The sequence below is a fragment of the Aegilops tauschii genome, chromosome 5 (genome assembly GCF_002575655.3).
Source record: "Aegilops tauschii subsp. strangulata cultivar AL8/78 chromosome 5, Aet v6.0, whole genome shotgun sequence".
In the NCBI taxonomy this organism is placed as follows: Eukaryota; Viridiplantae; Streptophyta; class Magnoliopsida; order Poales; family Poaceae; genus Aegilops; species Aegilops tauschii.
The window spans coordinates 102,926,044-102,947,252 of record NC_053039.3 but is presented as its reverse complement, the minus strand read 5'-3'; positions in this window follow the sequence as shown (position 1 = coordinate 102,947,252).

The following is a 21,209-nucleotide window of genomic DNA, read 5'->3' as shown; positions in this document are numbered from 1 at the left end:
GGAGTGATATACTGTGTGCATATCACTTCTCGTCTGAACATTAACAATAGAGGTTTGCCAATTTGCCACTTAGAATTTATATTTGAGATTATCTTATATCTCTGTGGCATGCAATGCTTTGTTTGAGTATGGTATTCTTGTGCGGTTTTGTCCATGGTTATATTAAAAATCATATTTGGAAAATCATTTGAATAAATCCATTCCAATTGTTGCTTTGCATGATGATCTATCTTATTGGAATGTTAATAATATGCTATCCAAGCATTGTGTCTACTTCTAAACTCTCATGTTATGCTTGTGTTAGTATAGATGATCATGTACTTATTGGGTTTCTACACCGAATGTCAACTTGAAACACCATTTTGTTCGAGTTCATCTTATTAGTTTGTATGGAGTTATGGTAGTTTGTTATCTCATTGTTTATAGTGTCCTATATCTACTTGAGTGAGATATTCCCATGAGTATGTGTGCAATGCATAACTTATATGCTCATTGGTTTTCCTTGGTTCATATGTTGAACTTTGTGTGCTATCATATATATGTTGATTTGTCACTTTGAGTCATTTTGGACAACATGAATGACTAGTGATGTTATTGGAAGTATTAACGGTTATGTGTTCATTTGTCCAATTTGTAACTCCCTGGATTTTGGGAGGCTTGTGCATGCGTGTAAATTCGCATGCCTTGTTTGCTTTATTTGATCCAATATATATATATATATATGGTAAATCCATCAAATTCTTAATAGCTAAGATGTGCATGATATTCAAATTCATATCAATATGCACATATTTAAGTGCTTTTACCCTATGTTTTGTAGTTATGCTAGCTACTTTGGACCCAATAAGTTTGGGGACCATATTGTACTTAAATTGTTTTAGGTACATTTGAGAAGCATTGGGTGCTTGGCTTATTCATGAAGGTGGTGGCACTATGAGGAAATTAGAGCCAAGCTTGAACCATTACCTACTACATCATTGCAATGCTATCTCGGTAACAAGTATCTACTTCATGCATACATTTCTTGCATTCAACCTTGTGTAGGTTGCATCATGGCATGAATTTCTTGACTCGTTCTTGTCATATGTTTTCCTTTCTCAAAACATCGCAACAATGATCTCTTGTTGCTAGTTGTGATGTCTTTGATGGTTGTGTGTTTGGAGTTCATTAATATACGATAAGATTACATTAAGCCATGTGCTATACTTTCAAGCAAAGATCTCATTGGTATATTTTATGTCTCCCGTTTGGATATCTTATTCTTTCCTTTTGTAACTATTTCATGTGTACATCCTTCTTTGTGGATATATATCATCATGATTGTCATCTACCTAGAATCGTATACACATGAGACAAGTTACATCTCTAGTTGATATCCCTATTCTTTCATGTCCACCGTTTCATTCTATTTTTATATCTTTGGTGGCTCCATGGAAGCATTTGTTGTATGAGTGCGTGTCTTACCTCTTTGCATCTTAGTGCACTCAAGTTTGGTGAAGATTGTTGTCCTCGTGCTTTTCTTGACAAGCCTATTATTTCCTATCTTCATCATGGGTTGTCACAAGCTTTGATTTTTAATTTTCTATTAGTGAGCTTGTGAACCCATTTGCTTGATGTGTGTGTGACCTTCTTAACTTCGTGTGTGTGGGAAGGACATGTCTTGCAACTTGTATCTCATGACTCAAGACTATGTCGATGCTTAATTATCATCCTTATACTAGTCTTCTCAAGTGCTTTGACATGACTCACACAAATCATTTTGGTTGTGCCTATTCTTAGGTTGCCTCATTTACATGTTGCTCAACCATATGTTTGTTGCAAATGCTAGGCTTCTTTTCTTATCTATGCTTGCTTGCAATTGTTTTGTGTTCATATTGATTTTGGGGGAGTGATGATCCTATTTTGTGCACTTGTATCCAAATACAAAAATTCTAAACAGTGCACAAATCATGGGGAGCTTCTCTATTTTCCTTATAACACTCCTTTACCCAAATCATAATATTCTTGTATCCTTTTGGCTCTTCGGATCTTTTGGTCGCTTGCTTCACTTTGTGTTATGCAAATGAGATCAATTTGTGCCATATGCTTTGTGTCATGTGCCTAGCTATTATGACTAGGCTCAAGTTGTATAATAGTGCATTCACTTGTGGATATCATGTTCTTATCAATTGCAACCTTTCTTTTTGTGTATACGAGTTTCTTTGTGGATACATATCATGATTATTATTGGCCACTTAGAAATTTTTATACATGCAAAAGTGCATATCTTCTTATCTGATTGCATTCTATAGATTCCGAGCTCCTTTAATTGTTCATCATTGAATATGTGCATTTGTTTTCACTCACATTTTGTGATATGCACACATCGAGGAGGAACTCATACTATATTGGTCTACTAGATGTTTTTTCTTCCATTTTCGCATTTGGTCCCAATGGGGGAGAAGTTTAGAGGGTTTAAGATAAATATCTTTTGTAGTTCTTGTTGTCACTCATGCATATCTACCCTTGTTATATATTCTTATTGCATGGATGAGTATTGTATATAGAGAAATCTTCTCCTAGTTTATGTCAACCAATATATGCAATGACATTCAAAGTTCTTTCACACATGCTTATATTGTGGGGGAGTTTGCTCTATATACTATGGGTGTACTATCATCAAATGCTTGTGTAGTGTCTTGATGATAGTACAACCATCCCAAGTATAGAATTTATCCTCGGATAAATTGCATGATTGTTTAACAATTCATTATATAAACCCTCTTGTTGAGATTGTCATCAATTACCAAAATGGGGGAGATTGAAAGTACATGTAGTCCCCATGTGTGGTTTTGGTAATTAAACGACAATCCTAATAGACTAATGTTTTCATTGAGATATACATTTGAAGGAAAGTCCCATTTGCAATGCATGAAGAATCTTGGATGAATTGGTGGTGACATCCATCAACATAAATATATGCATTGAGACTTGATAATGAATGACAATTCCTATGAAGAAACTATGACATCAAGTTATATAGGAAGGTTTGTTCCATGGGTGATGCAAGAAGGATATTGAATGGATTCGGAATGAATGCCATATACATATAGTTGTGCATCGAGATTAATCATGCAGCAAAGATAAATGTTGACCAAGATGAAGATCAAATATTAAATTCAAAGATGGTCAACACACAAGTGCAAATCATGTGCCACATGAGATCTTGTGGTATGGTAAGAATTTGTCAAATTGCGCTTTGTGTACTAACCCATACTATGTGTTGTCTATGTTTTTTAGGGTTAGGTGATTCTCATGGGCTCGCATCGAGAGAGAGATTTCAAGTGTCTATGAGAGGATGACATCAAGTGTTGATGATCATACTTGACAAGGGAAAGTTCAAGATAACTATCCCGAAGGATTACATGCTTGAAGCTTGTGGATGATCACATGATGGAAGAGTGAAGATAAATACAAAGCAAAGCTTCCCACATTATGTATGGGGGAGCTACTTGAAGACTTCACCAATATCTTGCCATTCAACTTGAGCCAAGAAGAAACTTCAGATTCAAGCTCAAGTGAAAGGCTCGAGTCAAAGGTATTAGTTCCTTCGACGTTAGTGTTGTGGAGTGATGACCACCGAAGGAACACATACACTCAAGAAAGGATTCTCGATAGCTATGTAGTGTAGCTCTTTTATGTTTCTTGAGTAATAGGGATCCCGCACTATTGAGAGGGAATCAAAGGGCTTAGTGATATATTTGCTCAAGTCAACTTCTTCTATACACAATTCCACTCCTATCCTATATAGCAAAGAAAATCCTAAGCCAAATAGGTTACCCAAATATATGATAAAACCTTTGCATATTTGGCATCCTATATTTTGGTTGATCTTGGGTGGTTCTCTATGTGAGGACCTGGGTTTTTCTCATAGCTTTAAAATGAGCCCAAGATCATCAAAATCGGAGTCCGGATGTAAAAGTTATGCATGTTTTAGTTTCAGGTCTCCTGCTGTTTTTTGTTGGCCGGATCATCCGGGTTCCAGCCCGGATCATCCAGGGTTCTCGACAAAATCATCACAGAAACTTATTCTGCTAGCCGGATTATCCGGCTAACCACCCAGATAATCCGGGCATTGCCCGGATCATCCAGCTACGTCCCCGGACATCCGGGTTTCTGCTTTGCCACATTGTATATTGACCTTCCCGGATATCCGGACATTGCCCGGATCATCCGGGTGTGCGTCCAGATCATCCGGGCAGGTCAACAACTGCGGGAAACGGCTCTATTTTCTTGGGGCTATAAATATCCCTCTCCCACTCCGGGAGAGGGTTGACCACTCCATCCAAAATCGCCCCAAGAACACAAGTTGCTTCCTCTCACTTCTCCTACACCAAATCTTAGATCCCAGAGAGATTAGTGAGTGTTCTTGAGAGTTGTTCCAATCAAAAGATAGATTCTCTCCCTCTCCCACTCTTGACCAAAGGAATTCATGATTTGAGCAAGTCTTGAGCATTCCCCTTTGTTCTTGTTACTCTTGGAGGTTGGAGACTCCTAGGCGGTAGGAATGCTCCGGTGAGGAATCAACTTGTGATTTGTCCCCCGGAAAGTTAGTGGAGGTTTGGAGGCCGCCTCAAGGTCTACCACTAGTGGTTGAGAATCGCCTTCGTAGTGATATCTCAAGGAGAATAGGGTGAGCCTTCGTGGCGTTGGTGTGCCTTCGTGGTAACATCCACCTCTCTAACGGTGACTAGCTTCCCTCCAAGGAAGTGAACATCGGGATACATCCTCGTCTCCGTGACGTTGGTTATCCCTAACTCCAACTCCTTATTTGTGGTTTACTTTGGTCACTTGACCGTGCATTCACTATATCTTGTTGTCCTCATTATATTGTGTTGGCCATTCCCTTGAAGAGATTATTTAGGCCTACACTTTATGTTCGCAATTCATACTTTCTACTATTGTTCTATGTTATGCTTAGTGTGAATTGCTAGCTTGTAACATTCATTTCCATATCTTGTGACATTACTTGTGTAAGCTTGTAGTGCTTACTTGAGTTTGCTTGTATCGTTCAATTCCATATATTGTGATACAATTTGTGTAAGCTTGTATTGCTTACTTGTGATTGTGTGTATTATTCATTTCCATATCTCGTGATATACATTGAGTAAGTTTGTGTGACTTACTTCTGCTTAATCATATCTGATTGTTCTCATCTTGTTTATCCTAAGTTGTTGGTGCACTTAGTGAGCCTAGTATATTTAGGATTGGTGCTTGAAAAGTATCCGCTTAGTTTATTTCCGCATTAGGATATAGCCAAATCCGTAAAAGATTTTAAAAACGCCTATTCACCCCCCTCTAGGCGACATCGTGGTCCTTTCAATGGGCGCGCCGGCTCCAGGAGCAGAAACTGGGGCGGCGGAGGGGCCAGAAGCGGCACCAATCGGCGCCAGAACAGAAGTAGCATCCCGGGAGACCAGCGACGATCTGCCCCTCGTCGGGATAACAGGCGGCTCCCCCTCCCCCTTGCGTGCGTCAGCCTCGTCGTCGTCAGGAAAATCGCAGAGGCTGATGGCTTTGCTCAAGGGGGAGGTCTCCCCCATCCCTTCGGGAGTCACCTCCAAGTCTTCCTCCCTGTGGGACTCATCTGAGGACAGCTCCACCGACTTCAGCGCCGCAGGGGCCCCGGTAGGTGCCGGCGGCACGAGCCCGCGCCCGTCGAAAGTCGGCCTGGAAGCCACGACCTGCGCCCCGTCCTCACGACGAAACAAGGGGGTGAAGATGCTCGGGGGGTACTCTTGGTCGTCCCCAACCAGGAGGCGGAGAATTGTGGCCAGCTCCTCGCCGGACAAGGCCTTCGGGCTCAAGCGAACCTTGTCCTCTTCGTCCCCAAGCTCCCACAAGGGGTGCGTACGGGCTTGAAGCGGGGCCATGCACAGCATCATGAATTCCCTCAGGAGCATGGCCCCTGTCACCTTCGCCGCCCTCGCATTGCCCGGCTTCATGTCGGTCTTCCTCTGCTCCAGCACCATGGTCGCCCTCTTGTCGGTGAGCTTCGTGCAAGACCACCCCTTGTCAGATTGGGGCATCTTCGTAGGCAGCATCAAGCGTGGGTGGACACATTTAGCGTCCATCATGGCCCACTTGCTCCAGAAGCCTTCGGCTTTCTTCCCCGTCTTCGAGATCGAGTTGGCTTTGCCAGCCGCGATGAAGTTGGCACACCCGGAGGTGTGACCCTCCTTGACGCGGAGGAAGAAGAAGTGGCAACGAAGAGCCACGGACGGCATCACGCCGAGGTACGCCTTGCAGTAGTAGGCGAAGATGGACAAGAGAAGGATGGAGTTGGGATGAAGATGCAGCACGTGCAGCCCGTAGTGGCCAAGGACCTCGTAGAAGAAGTCAGATAAGGGGGGACCAACCCTGCGGCAATGGCACTCATGAAGAAGGGGAAGAAGGTGCTTCCCTCGGGCTCCAGCTGGTCGGAGGCGACCCGGAGCCCCGTCTTCCCCCTCTCGTTGCTTTCCCCCGCCGTCAACAGGTGGGTGGCGGCGAGGCTCTTCTCTGAAACGTTGGGGGCTTTGAGGGCTGGCTCGTACCAAGCCGGCGGCGAGGCAGACTTGACCTTGCGCGGTGCCATTAGTCGCTGGTGCAGGAGAAGATGGGAGCAGATCTGAGGATTTTGGAGGCAGGGCGCAAGAAAGGGGATCTGAGCAAGGCGAAAGGAAGCAGTGAAGGCAAGCGCTGTCTACGCCAGCCTTTTGACAGTCGGGCAGTTGCCGAGGCAGCGTGGGGAAGCGGAGACGCCCATGTCCAATCAACCACCACGCGTCGACCAAGGCCGCATGCTATTGGGGCCCGCGGTGCTCCGCACTTGACCTTTGGATTCACCTTGAAGCCAAGCCCGAGCGCACCTTGGGCCCGGGGGCTACTGTCGGCGTTCTGGGAACGGGGGTCCCCAGACTTGTCTGCCTGCGGCCCACGGCGTGGCTCTGCGAGCGGGCCCGTACGACCCATCTTCACCAACAAGCACTCAAGACGCTCGCGAGGGGCCAAGCCTTGTGAGGAGGACGACGCAAGACCTCCTCGGGAGCGGCCTCACCAGGTTGGCTCACGAGGGGCGGAGAGATCAAGGCAAGGCAAACCTCGCGAGGTTCTCGTGACGTGAGCCATGACGATCAAGGCCAGGCGGGCGCCAGCGCGCACAGTGTCCTTGTTTCCTCTTTGTTGCTAAGGAAGCAAGTGCAGGCGAGGAGTACCGAGGCGTAGAAAAGGTTTCCATATCGGTGCAACGAGACCAAGACCAGCAGGACGGCAAGATGGAGGTCACCGTGGAGCCCAAGGCGGCGTCACCACCAGAGCCTTTTGCAGGCGAAGACTGCTTTTGTCAAGATAAGTTGTACTAGCTGTCCCCTTTCAAATTGGCCGTTGTTGGCTCCCTTCCCGCTCGATATTTGGGGAGAGGACCAGGGCCTCTATAAATAGGACTAGCCACCATAGTAGGAGGCATCTCATCTTGAGTAATCCTCACCCACGCAAGTTCGCCAGGCACAAGAACACCTCGCCTCAGGAGGTTGTTCTTCCCCTTGTACTGTTCATCCTCAGCCCAAGAGGCAATCCACCACCATCACACTGGAGTAGGGTATTACACCACAACGGTGGCCCGAACCAGTATAAAACTTGTGTTCTTTGCGTTGCGAGTTCGTCGAGTTAGTCCGTGAGATCTTAGCAAAGCTAGGACGTGGATCGGTAGGGGGAGATCTTCGTGTGCACCCCAGTGTTCGAACCTTGAGGGTTTTTCCAGAACCCGTGATCCGACACTCACATGTACCTTTTCTTCGCCATTATATGCATCGTTATGACTTAAGTTTTTGCCAAGCTGGGTTGCCTGGCTCCTGTGCTTATGCCCTACGTTCCCTTTTGGTCGGCTAGGGCATAAAGGGAGCACCTCTGCGATTGTTACAACCGGGTCATCCAGACTTGTACCTCAGACTGGGTGAAGCCGAAAGTTAGTGTTCTTAAGGGAATATTCGGTCGGCGGACTAAAGACGTTATACCCTGTTTACATCATGAACCCCCAGATGATACGTACACTGCAATTTTTCGATCATAGTTCAGACATGCATACTAACGCATGTTCACCCAGGGAAAGGAACCCTTAACGGAACTATTCTCCCTGGAAGATGTTTCTTACAATCAACATGTAATATAACATAGCTAGTCGGATACAACTTGTCTGTTCAAGCAACTATGACCCCTACGCCTGGTTTCCACGCATACCCCGGTCTATATTACCGGTACGGTATTCGTAAACACTCCGAGCCTTCGGGTCCAAAGGTCGAAGCAAAAAGGTCTGCCATGACAATCGTTTTACAATCCGGCTAGGGACAAATTTGTCAATCGAAGTACATAGTCACTTGGACTCAAAAACTTCTTCCTCTATGCCATCTAACAGGTTATCTAGCTTACAATCCTGTTGGGAATACTTGGCACCAGACTAACTGGAATTTCTTATCCATCTGACCCCGAGGTCCGACCCAGGCCATATGATTCGGATCAAGCTTGGTTTACCGTGTTTTTACCATGGCCCAGGCCTCTCGCGCACCTTCTCGGCAGGCCGATATCTTCCATAATCGGAAGGGCCGCCGAGCTCCCTGGAACAGCTTCACAAGCTCCTCCATACTTCCTGGAGGAGAGGCGGATGGCCACAAAGCTTTGGCAATGCTCCGCATTGCTTGCCAAGTTGGTTCATGCAGTTGGGACAACTCTTGCAGTAGGTCGCCTTGAGAACCGGACATTTCCTCTTCAGGACGGCCAGTCAGCATACCTGCAGAGATAAATCTGTTAGGTCATTTCTTCGCTGCACTACATAAAGGTAAGGTCAAAAGCATACTGAATATGCCGCCTCGTAGCCTCCTATTCTCCTTGACGGCGTCAGCTAGCTGGGCTCGCACATCTTTTAGTTCTTCGCCCAGCAGGGTATTGGAATCCTGCAGCTTGTTCTTTTCATCCCTAACCCGTGTCAACACACGTTCGCCTACGGCCAGTTGCCTTTTGGCCTCTTGTTCGCACGCCTGCGCGACTTTCAGTTCCCCTTCCAGTTGATATGCTGATCCTGTCATCGGAAACGCAATAGTATTAACATTACTGGTATATGATTACATTTTTCTGGATGGAAGGGAATATTACCAGACGTTGCCTTCTTGGATTTCTCCAGTTCGGTGGTAACCGCAGCCAGCCGGGTCTGACACTTTTTCCAGCTCTCGAGACAGCAGGCTATTCTTCTCTGTGAGTGCCTAATTATACAATGATCCTTAAATTAGTTGTATCAAACTACTTCAAGTCTCGGGGGCTACTGGTATATGATTATCAAATCTGTACTTACCCGCATATCTTTTAGATACTGGTCTGTGGCTTTGGCCAGCCCATCCCGTGCAGCTCGGATGTATGTATCGGCCGAGCTGAAGGCATTGAATGCCTCTTTTGAAAAGCAGGGTCATGGAGAGCGGCCTTTCGGCGCTGATGATTCATGGCACTCTCCACTTCAGAGTTCATGACGGACACGTCATCCGAATCATCCGCGGAAGGACAATCCGGCGTCACCCCCGTGTTAGCCTCCGTCCTTAAGGTAGGGTCAGGAACCTGACTGGTGGAAGCGCGACCAGCAGGATCCCCGGACATAGTTCGGTGAACGCTCTTCTTGATAAGACACAAAAGGCAGGGTCACAGTTCTATGTGACTGCTAGAGGGCACATTTAAAAAAAAGCCATACCTCTTTGATGAAGGCTCGACCATATTGTCATTTGCCTTCCTCTTCGAAGACTTGCTTGGTGCGGGCGCCGTTCTCTTATGAGACGCCTCTGGTGCAGCATAGCGCGCCGAGCGCCTCCCCTTTGGAGCACGAGACAGTGCGGTGGGTGAGGCATAACGAGGAAGCTCTTTTGGAGGAGATATCTCCTGATTACTTACATGTGAGGCAGGAAGGAGGCCGGGATAGTCGGCCATGATGGCCACTTCTGTGCCATTGTAGCTCACCTGGTAGAATACTCCTTGCTCAAGCTCTACAAATATGTCCGGTTCCTCTTTGAATCCGGGGTCAAGGTCCCGGTTATGGTCCACCGGTTGTGGAGCGGGGCTATAGATCCCCGTGGTAACTTTCCGCCATTCCTGTTATGAATGGATGAGTTACTGTCAATTAAACATAGCTCGAGGAGAGGGTTGAAGCAAAGTGGTGGGATTAAAACTCACCCAGCTGGGAGGATTGTACATGGAAAATCCCTCTTGGCGTGTAAGACGAGTGAACTCCTCTTTTTTCCCTTTATACAGGTCGGCTAATATTGCGGCCAGGGCGGTGAGGGAATCCGGGCCTTTTTGTCCACATCGGGAGGCGTCATCTTCCCCATTATAGTGCCACATATGGAGCCCCTTGAATTGGAGCGGCTGAACACCTCGCACTATGGAAGTGGCCATTACCTCGATTATTGATATTCCGGACTGGGCGAGTATCCTTATCTTGCCCATTAATTGTTGGACTTCCGCACTATCCTCCTCCTTGAGTCTCCGAGGGCAACTGGTTTGCGTTTCTTCAAGGGAGCACTGGAAAATTCGGGAAGACCCATTCGGACCGGGTCAGGGAGAGCGACGTCCTCAATATAGAAGCACTCTGAGGGCCACTCCTCGGACGCCTTCTTCGGCGTGCCGGACAGGTATCCGGTCCCGGCTATGCGCCATACTTCGGCACCGCCCACCTCGAATATGGAACCCTTTTGGGTTCAAGGGACGAGGCAGAATAGTTTTCTCCATAACTCAAAATGGGCCTCACAGCCCAGGAATAGCTCGCAAAGAGCAACAAAACCCGCGATATGCAGGATGGAGGCAGGAGTGAAGTTGTGCAACTGGAGACCGTAATACTCCAGGCGTCCTCGGAGGAAAGGGTGGATTGGAAACCTGACGCCTCTTAACAGGTAGGAAACGAAGCACACTCATTCCCCCCTGGTTGGATTGGGGAAATTTTCCGCCTGGGCTTCGCCATCGAAGGAGGACAATCCTGCCCGAACAGGGACCAGATCCACGGGGGGAAGAAATCCCTGCGTTTGAAGCTTAATCAGCTGATCATGGGATATGGAACATCTCTCCCAATCGCCTTTTTCTGAGCCGTGGGGACGGGAGGAAGAACTGGGAACGCTAGCCATGTTGGAATGGTTTCTCCTAGCGAGCTCTAAGGATTTGCCGCTTGGCGTGGAATGGGATCTGAGATCCAATCTCTTTAAATAGATGCCTTTCTTACATGGCTGGGGTGCTATGTGCAAAAATGCCCTGACCTCTCGTATCCGCTCGACACATGGACGCGGAAGCAATGTAGGTGCAGAAGCCAAAGGGTGTGACATTAAAACACAAACAGAGTAAAGCTTTTCGGGTCAGGTACTTTGAAGTGATCGGAGAAGGAACCCGACTTGCAATGCCGAAGACAATCAGTGCGCCGGATACATCGTCATTGAAGCCTGGTTCGGGGGCTACTGAGGGAGTCCCTGATTAGGGGGTCCTCGGTCGTTCGGACTATGTAACATGGGCCGGACTATTGGGCTATGAAGGTACAAGATAGAAGACTTCTTCCCGTGTCCGGATGGGACTCTCCTTGCGTGGATGGCAAGCTTGGCGTTTGGATATGTAGATTCCTTCCTTTGTAAACCAACTCTGTACAGCCCTAGGCCCCTCCGGTGTCTATATAAACCGGAGGGTTTAGTCCATAGAGGCAATCACAATCAGACATGCTAGACTTCTAGGGTTTAGCCATTACGATCTCGTGGTAGATCAACTCTTGTAATCCTCATATTCATCAAGATCAATCAAGCAGGAAGTAGGGTATTACCTCCATCAAGAGGGCCCGAACCTGGGTAAACATCGTGTCCCCAATCTCCTGTTACCATCGATCCTAGACGCACAGTTCGGGACCCCCTACCCGAGATCCGCCGGTTTTGACAGCGACAATCGCCCCCTCTATATATGATATTGATAGGCCTCTATTTCACACACATTGCATGCAAAATTTTGTTTGAGATGTCATCGACACATATTCCCACAGATACATTCATGAAATCACCCCCAAACAAAAAACACTCACGAACGCACACGCCATCTTTCTAGGTTTGTATCTCTCACACACACCCACGTAGGTGCGGGACGTGCACGAGGAGAAGAGGTGCACGCACGACGCATGTACTCCCGTCTCTTTCCCAACCACACCCGCGCGGGTACACGGTGGAGCTCATTTCTGCACGAAAAGGCAGCCCACATGGTAATTTGACACGTGTACTGGTTGTCCACTTGATGGAGGATCGTCTACCACGGGTGGACAAACAAATTGCGACTTGACGCGTTATGTTAAAAAGAGGCAAACCATGTGGGGCCTACCTTAGAGGCAAGGTTCTATAAACTCGAGATGCTCTGTACGTATTACTTTTGATGTGTCCCATCAACTCACAGAACGAGGAGAAGCTTGCTTACTACGCCGTCTCCCCCGCCCACGGGCGCGGTGGCTCGCAGGACGAGGTGAAGTTTGCTTACTACTACTCATTGTATATTGTGTCAACTTTTGACTATAGATTGAACTAACAAAACGTTCGTGCATGTTACCAAAAATTATATCATTGAAAACTATGTTGAAATACGGATCCAACGATATAATTTTTGTTGACATGCATTAACATTTTTTAAGCTAAATATTTGGTAAAAATTTGGCACGAACTACAAAGGTGACCTATAAACCAGGACGGAGGTAGTAGTACTACAGCTTACGCCCGCTCCCTCGCCCACGCGCGCGGTGGCTCGCAGGACGAGGAGAAAATTTTACTACTCCCTTTGTTTACTTCTCGTCCCTACCTTGGTTAGAGAGATTATCATATTGTTTGGAATATATGTCCTTAGATTTCAATATGAACTACTAGTACATACTCCAAACACTGATGTATATAGACATATTTTAGAGTGTAGATTCACTCATTTTGCTCCGTATGTAGTCCATATTGAAACGAACGTAATAGTACACACTATCCCTCGCCCCTTAACCCTCGGCCATGTGGTGGACGTGCAGCAATTCATTCGGTCTCATATAGTCAGAACGATATTTACTGCAGTACTATTATTGCTCACTTCCCGAAGAGGTGAGCCAATCGCAAGGTTAATATTTTGGAGATGCCAAGCGCAAGGTTTATAGGAGAACGAGTAGTAGGTGCCGCGTCATTTATAAATAAAGTTTATTTCTTCAGTGGCACGTATGCAATATAAATAGGTTCATATGGAGAGAAAAGGAAACCGCTCCACTATATACATAGGCAGTACGAGCCTACACAGTTGCTTGCTGGGGTTGCTCTCTTCACACTCTCTCGCACAAAACGACTGTGGCCACATCTCTAACATCCCGGCGGACGTGGTGGATGCTTAGTGTAGATGCGGTCGCCGTCGCCGACGGTGAAAACCCACTGTCGGCTCGTCCCGATCAGGGGTCCCCGCCGTTCTCTCTCACAAAGCCGGTGAGGTTGCCTTCGTCCCTTGCTCACTGCCGCGACGTGGGCAGTTGCCGCCTCCCGCCGCCCTCCTCTAGGTTGAGCTACGTCCCGACATCCCTCAGGTACAACTCCCTTTACAGCCGGCTTGCACCACTGCTCCAGCTGCCCACATCACTCCATGTGGATATTTCTCTACTTCTTTGCCCCACACATACATCTACTGGCTTCTACGTACTGTATTTGTGATGAGTTTATGTCTCATCAACTAGCCCCAATAATCTTATTCTAATCACGCCTCTTCAATTTCTTTGCCACAAGGATGCTCATCTCGATTTTGGTGAAACTACACAAAATGATCCGATGCTCAAAGGGTTGCAAACTTCATTTCTTCGGAAGCTCGAAGGTTGCCAACAAATTAAAGCCTGGTTAGGGTTTACGGTTCAAGGGCTAGGGACTGCATGGATCGTTTTTTCTTTAGCTATCTCTGTTCCAAAATAAGTGTCGACTTTAGTTGTAGTACAACTTTGTAGTAAAGTTTGCATAAAGTTGAGACACTTATTTTGGAACGGAAGGAGTACATATTGGTTATGATCTATCAATCATTGAGATGCAATAGCATGCATGTTAGTCTTCTTTGTATTAAATGTTGCAACGGGCAACCTTGGACGCAAGATACATGAAACAGAAGCTGGAAGCTTCATAGCATTGTACAAATTTATCTCGCTAATAAATTACAGTACGTACTATACTAGTAGTACTATGTAAAGAGTTAGGTGTCGCACGGTGTCCAGAAAATATGGTGATAATGTGAGGTGGGCCATGTAATCACTGAGCCCGCGTGTTTTCACTGCTCTCGCACTCCTCCGTTGTAAGAATGGAGAAAATTTTAATCTAGTAGTACCTCCTTTCGCCGAAAGCGTGGGACATCCAGCAGTCCTACCACCTCAGTAATAATGATCAATGAGCCATCGAAGCACATAGGCCCAGTAGTAAGTTCGACGGACGAAGCAACCATCACTCTTGAATCCGCTTCAATCTTCAACGCAGGCGCCAGTGAGAGGTCGCGTCCGCTCTGCCCGGGCATGAATGCAACACCAATTCTTTGGAGCGGCGCTGACCGTTTCGGGCGGGAAGCACGCACAGGCGATGGAGGGGCTTTGGGTGGGCCAGGCTGGTCAGGAGAGGGCGTGGCAGCGGTCTGCCTGTCCTGACCGGACACCCGGAAGAGGATGCACCGACTCTCGCGGCTAAATCGTACACTACACACCATCTTTCTATAGGAGTAGGTCGATGTGTCGCTCTCTCTAACACACACATGCTGTTAAACACACACGCACACGCACACACAGGTTCATAGAATAGGAATATCGTGCATGTTACTAGTCCAAGTTACTCACCACTATGACCAGCCTAAGCAATGTAACCAAACACTCCTTACTCTGCCTTGTTATCTCCCCCGGAAACCCAATGCATGGAGCACAACTACGCGTTGATCAAACAAGAAATCAAAGTCGGCTTGCATGCGAGTTAATACGTGGCCCTGCATGGTAGCTAAAATGGCATCTCTTAGTTGTTGGGATTAATTGTTGCGTTTAGAGACAGAAATAAGGGTTTTGATTGGAGGAAGGACCGGTCAAGTTTCTCCTTCTCCTCCAATCTGCTTGCACCTTGGTCCCGCTGCACCCTCTATCGTGACTTATTACACCTAGATGGAGGGAGTAGTACGAGATACGGTAGCACAATGACTTAGGTCAAATACAAGTGCCCTAAATTGTGTGCATGTTATAATAAGGATTCACTTAAAATAGTATGTGAGCGAACATAGGGATCAATTGGACAGTGTTCACGAGCAGTAGCGAGATGTGTGAGGTAAGATACACCGCTGGCGCTTTTAATTTTTCTTATTAATTTGTTTGTTTCACCCTCTGACTGGTGGGACCCAACGTACTACATGGAGAGAGGTACTCCCTCCGTCCGGGTTTATTAGGCCTCTCATCATCACAAGCATGTCCCTTTTATAAGGCCTAGCTTTGGAAAGGTGCATGTATGCAACCAATAAAATGGTTGCATTGAAAGCCATTGTTGTTGGTGCCATGGTTGGAAAATTAATACACTTCATGCGTGCTTTTTCATTGGCTGCATGCATGTGAGTGAGTGCATTGGGAGTGGAATGGAAGAATTAATGTGAGCAAATTACTATGTGGCTTGGTCTAAGAGAAGTTGTCTTTAGGCCTAATAAACCCGGACGGAGGGAGTAAGGTGACTAAGGCTGCATTATTTATGTACTACCAACACTGCTTTAAATCGCAAAAGACCTTACCACCAAAGCCACATGACATGATTATGATTTAAATCCCAATGACTCGCACGCAAAAAAACACAGCATGCTTGTCACACGAATGGAGGAATGTATAAAAGGTTATTTTCCTCTCGTTGAACATAACGGGAGGGTGGTGCAACTGGTTAGCCTGTTCGCTCATCAAACTTCAGGTCTCGGGTTGGATAACTACACTTGAGCATAATTTTGTTTTTGTTCGACTTCTTTCTTCCACCCAATGACAGGTAGGCCCCGCATGACAGAGAGAGAAAGTGATTTGGGGCGGTGCCAGGAGGATTCTTTGACTGGTCAAATGGATGGATACAGAGTTATACGATCTCGTAGTGACCGTATAATCACCTCACCACGTATACGCTGCAGCCTAGGCGCTTGTTTTCTAGGGTTTGCACTCTTCACACTCTCTCTCCAGTATATATATAAATGCTGGAGCCTCAACGCTTGTAGTTGCTCTCTTCACACTCTCTCACCCTCTCCAGATCTAAACAATATTTCGTTGGCCTCACTCTCTCTCCCCCTCACTGCTGGTTAAAGAACCGGTAGGATCCGTCCGCCGGGAAGGGAAGGAGGCTTAACGCTGTCGCCGTCGGCCAGGGAGGGAATCCACCACCGGCGCAGCTGTTCTCTTTCACCCAGCAGCGGCGCGGGAGGGCCTCCGACCCCTTCTTCCTCGCTGTCGTACGTAGTGTGGGCCGAACGGCCTCCGGTCGCCCATCGAACCACACCCCAATAACCTTAATGTATAATTTACTTATTCCACATGCATTGCTCTAGCTGCATGTGGGTTTTTTCCGCTTCTACACTCGAATCTAGGTGTTGAATCAAACAGGAAAGTAGTGGGGAAAGTTGTATAGCATGAATCTAGGACGTGGTTCAAAGAGGAAAGGAATGGGGGAAAGTGCCGGATCACGGGTTCCGGCAAAACCCTCAAGGTTCGAACACTGGGGTGCACGCGAAGATTTCCTCCCTACCGATCCACGTCCTTACTAGCTAAGATCTCAAGAATGAACTCGACGAAGTCACAACACAAGGGACACAAGATTTATACTGGTTCGGGCCACCGTTGTGGTGTAATGCCCTACTCCAGTGTGGTGGTGGTGGATTGCTGATACGTCTCCAACGTATCTATAATTTATGAAGTATTCGTTCTATTATATTATTTGTTTTGGATGTTTATGGGCTTTATTAAACACTTTTATATTATTTTTGGGACTAACCTATTAACCCAGAGCCCAGTGCCAGTTTCTGTTTTTTCCCTTGTTTCAGTGTTTCGCAGAAAAGGAATATCAAACGGAGTCCAAACGGAATGAAACCTTCGGGAGCGTGATTTTTGGAACGAACGTGATCCAGGAGACTTGGAGTTGAAGTCAAGGAAGCTTCGAGGTGGCCACGAGGCAGGGAGGTGCGCCTGCCCCCTGGGCGCGCCCCCCACCCTCGTGGGCCCCTCATGGCTCCCCTGACTGACTTCTTTCGCCTATATATCCATATACCCTAAAAACTTCAGGGAGCACAATAGATCGGGAGTTCCGCCGCCGCAAGCCTCTGTAGCCACCAAAAACCAATCGGGACCCTGTTCCGGCACCCTGCCGGAGGGGAAATCCCTCACTGGTGGCCATCTTCATCATCCCGGCGCTCTCCATGACGACGAGGGAGTAGTTCACCCTCGGGGCTGAGGGTATGTACCAGTAGCTATGTGTTTGATCTCTCTCTCTCTTGTTCTTGATTTGACATGATCTTGTTGTATTACAAGCTTTGCTATTATAGTTGGATCTTATGATGTTTCTCCCCCTCTACTCTCTTGTAATGGATTGAGTTTTCCCTTTGAAGTTATCTTATCGGATTGAGTCTTTAAAGATTTGAGAACACTTGATGTATGTCTTGCATGTGCTTATCTATGGTGACGATGGGATATTCACGTGATCTACTTGATGTATGTTTTGGTGATCAACTTGCGGATTCTGTAACATTGTGAACATATGCATAGGGGTTGGCACACGTTTTCGTCTTGACTCTCCGGTAGAAACTTTGGGGCTGAAGTACTTTGTGTTGGTTTGAAGAGATGAATCTGAGATTGTGTGATGCATATCGTATAATCATACCCACGGATACTTGAGGTGACATTGGAGTATCTAGGTGACATTAGGGTTTTGGTTGATATGTGTCTTAAGGTGTTATTCTAGTACGAACTCTATGATAGATCGAACGGAAAGGATAGCTTCGTGTTATTTTACTACGGACTCTTGAATAGATCGATCAGAAAGGATAACTTTGAGGTGGTTTCGTACCCTACCATAATCTCTTCGTTTGTTCTCCGCTATTAGTGACTTTGGAGTGACTCTTTGTTGCATGTTGAGGGATAGTTATATGATCCAATTATGTTATTATTGTTGAGAGAACTTGCACTAGTGAAAGTATGAACCCTAGGCCTTGTTTCCTAGAATTGCAATACCGTTTGTGCTCACTTTTATCATTAGTTACCTTGCTGTTTTTATAATTTCAGATTACAAAAACCCATATCTACCATCCATATTGCACTTGTATCACCATCTCTTCGCCGAACTAGTGCACCTATACAATTACCATTGTATTAGGTGTGTTGGGGACACAAGAGACTCTTTGTTATTTGGTTGCAGGGTTGTTTGAGAGAGACTATCTTCAACCTACGCCTCCCACGGATTGATAAACCTTAGGTCATCCACTTGAGGGAAATTTGCTACTGTCCTACAAACCTCTGCACTTGGAGGCCCAACAACGTCTACAAGAAGAAGGTTGTGTAGTAGACATCAAGCTCTTTTCTGGCGCCGTTGCCGGAGAGGTGAGTGCTTGAAGGTATATCTTTGGATCTTGCAATCGAATCTTTTAGTTTCTTGTTTTATCACTAGTTTAGTTTATAAAAGAAAACTACAAAAAAATTGAATTGAGGGTACCTCATACGCTTCATCTTTTTAATATCTTTCGTGAGAATGATGGAAAGGAAAATTGTGCTCAAGTACTAGAAGAAGAATTACATAGAATGCTTGGTATAAAATTTGTGAATGATGAGCATGATTGCAATGTTGTTAGTATGAATTCTTTGAATACCCATGATGCTAATGATATGCAAAGCCACAATCTTGGGGAAGCTATGTTTGATGAAGATGATATTTTTTGTCCCCCAAGTTTTGATGAGCAAATTTATTATGATAATAGCATGCCTCCTATTTATGATGATTATTGTGATGACACGTATGCTATAAAGAATAAAGATAACCATGAAACTTGTCATCTTGATTTTAATTTTCAATTGGATTATGCTTCACATGATATTTATTTTGTTGAGTTTGCTCCCACTATTATTCATGAGAAGAATTTTGCTTATGTGGAGAGTAATAAAATTTCTATGCAAGTAGATCATGAAAATAATGCTTTAGGTGCTGGTTATATTGTTGAATTCATTCATGATGCTACTGAAAATTATTATGAGGGAGGAATATATACTTGTAGGAATTGCAATAATATCAAGTTTCCTCTCTATGTGCTTAAAGTTTTGAAGTTATGCTTGTTTTGCCTTCCTATGCTAGTTGATTATTGTTCCCATAAGTTGTTTGCTCACAAAATCCCTATGCATAGGAAGTGGGTTAGACTTAAATGTGCTAGTCATATTCTTCATGATGCTCTCTTTATGTTTCAATTCTTATCTTTTAGGTGAGCATCATTGAAATCATCATGCCTAGCTAGGGGCATTAAACGTTAGCGCTTGTTGGGAGGCAACCCAATTTTACATTAGTTTCTTGCTTTTTGGTTCTGTTTAGTAATAAATAATCCATATAGCTTCTGTTTAGATGTGGTTTTATGTTTTAATTAGTGTTTGTGCCAAGTAGAACCTTTGGGAAGACTTGGGTGAAGTCTTTATGATCTTGCTGTAAAAAACAGAAACTTTAGCGCTCACGAGATTAGCTAAAACTTTTTACTGGAGAGTGCTATTTAGTTGATTCTTTTTTGCAGATGATTACTAGACAAATTCCTCAGGTCCACCAATTTATTTCAGAATTGTTGGAGTTACAGAAGTATTTTAATGATACAGATTACTACAGACTGTTCTGTTTTTGACAGATTCTGTTTTCTATGTGTTGTCTGCTTATTTTGATGAATCTATGAGTAGTATCGGAGGGTATGAACCATAGAGAAGCTGGAATAAAGTAGATATTACACCAATATAAATAAAGAATGAGTTCACAACAGTACCTAAGTGGTGGTTTTATTTTCTTATACTAACGGAGCTTACGAGTTTTCTGTTAAGTTTTGTGCTATGAAGTTTTCAAGTTTTGGGTAAAGATTCGATGGACTATGGAATAAGGAGTGGCAAGAGCCTAAGCTTGGGATGACCAAGGCACCCCAAGGTAATATTCAAGGATAACCAAGAGCCTAAGGTTGGGGATGCCCCGGAAGGCATCCCCTCTTTCGTCTTCGTTCATCGGTAACTTCACTTGGAGCTATATTTTTATTCACCACATAATATGTGTTTTGCTTGGAGCGTCAATTTATTTTGTTAGGATTTGCTTGCTGTTATCTATAACAATGTTTTGCATCTTTTATTTCAATAAAAGTGGCATTGATAGCCTTTACTATGCTTATTTTACAAGTCTACATGTTGCTGTTTCAAAACAGAAAGTTTACCACTCTTGCAAAAATTCCCTAGAAAAGTAAGAATGTGATAAAATGTTGAAACATTTTGCATAATAAGCTCTGATAAATTTACTACACTGGGAATTTTCTTTCATAATTTTTGGAGTTAGGGAAGTATGATGAATCTGGCATCCTTTACAGACTGTCCTGTTTAGGCAGATTGCTGTTATGTTTGCTTCTTTAATGATTCTATTTGAGGATAGGACTATTAAATATGCAGAGGCATTTAGTATGCAATGTTGAATAATAATTTTAGTGATTTGTTACAGTAGAGTATGATAAGGTTTTTGCATTGGTTTATACTAACTTATCTCACGAGTCCTTGTTGAGTTTTGTGTGGATGAAGCTTTTGAGATTTAGGAAGACCGTGATATGAGTGGAATTAAGGAGACACAAAAGCTCAAGCTTGGGGATGCCCCGGTTGGCATCCCACCTTTCTTCTTCGACAACTATCGGTTAGTATCATTTGATCCTAAGTTTTTGCTTCTTCACATGATGTTTGCTATTCTTAGATGTCATTTTATTTTGTTTTGCTTGCTGTTTGAATAAAGTATCAAGATCTGAAATTCTTAAAATGAGAGAGAGTCTTCACATAGCTACATAATTATTTAACTACTCCTTAATCTTCACTTATATCTTTTTGGAGTAGTTTGTCATTTACTCGTGTGCTTCACTTATATCCTATGAGTAAATGGTTGAATTAATTGAATATCATAAATCTGAAATTA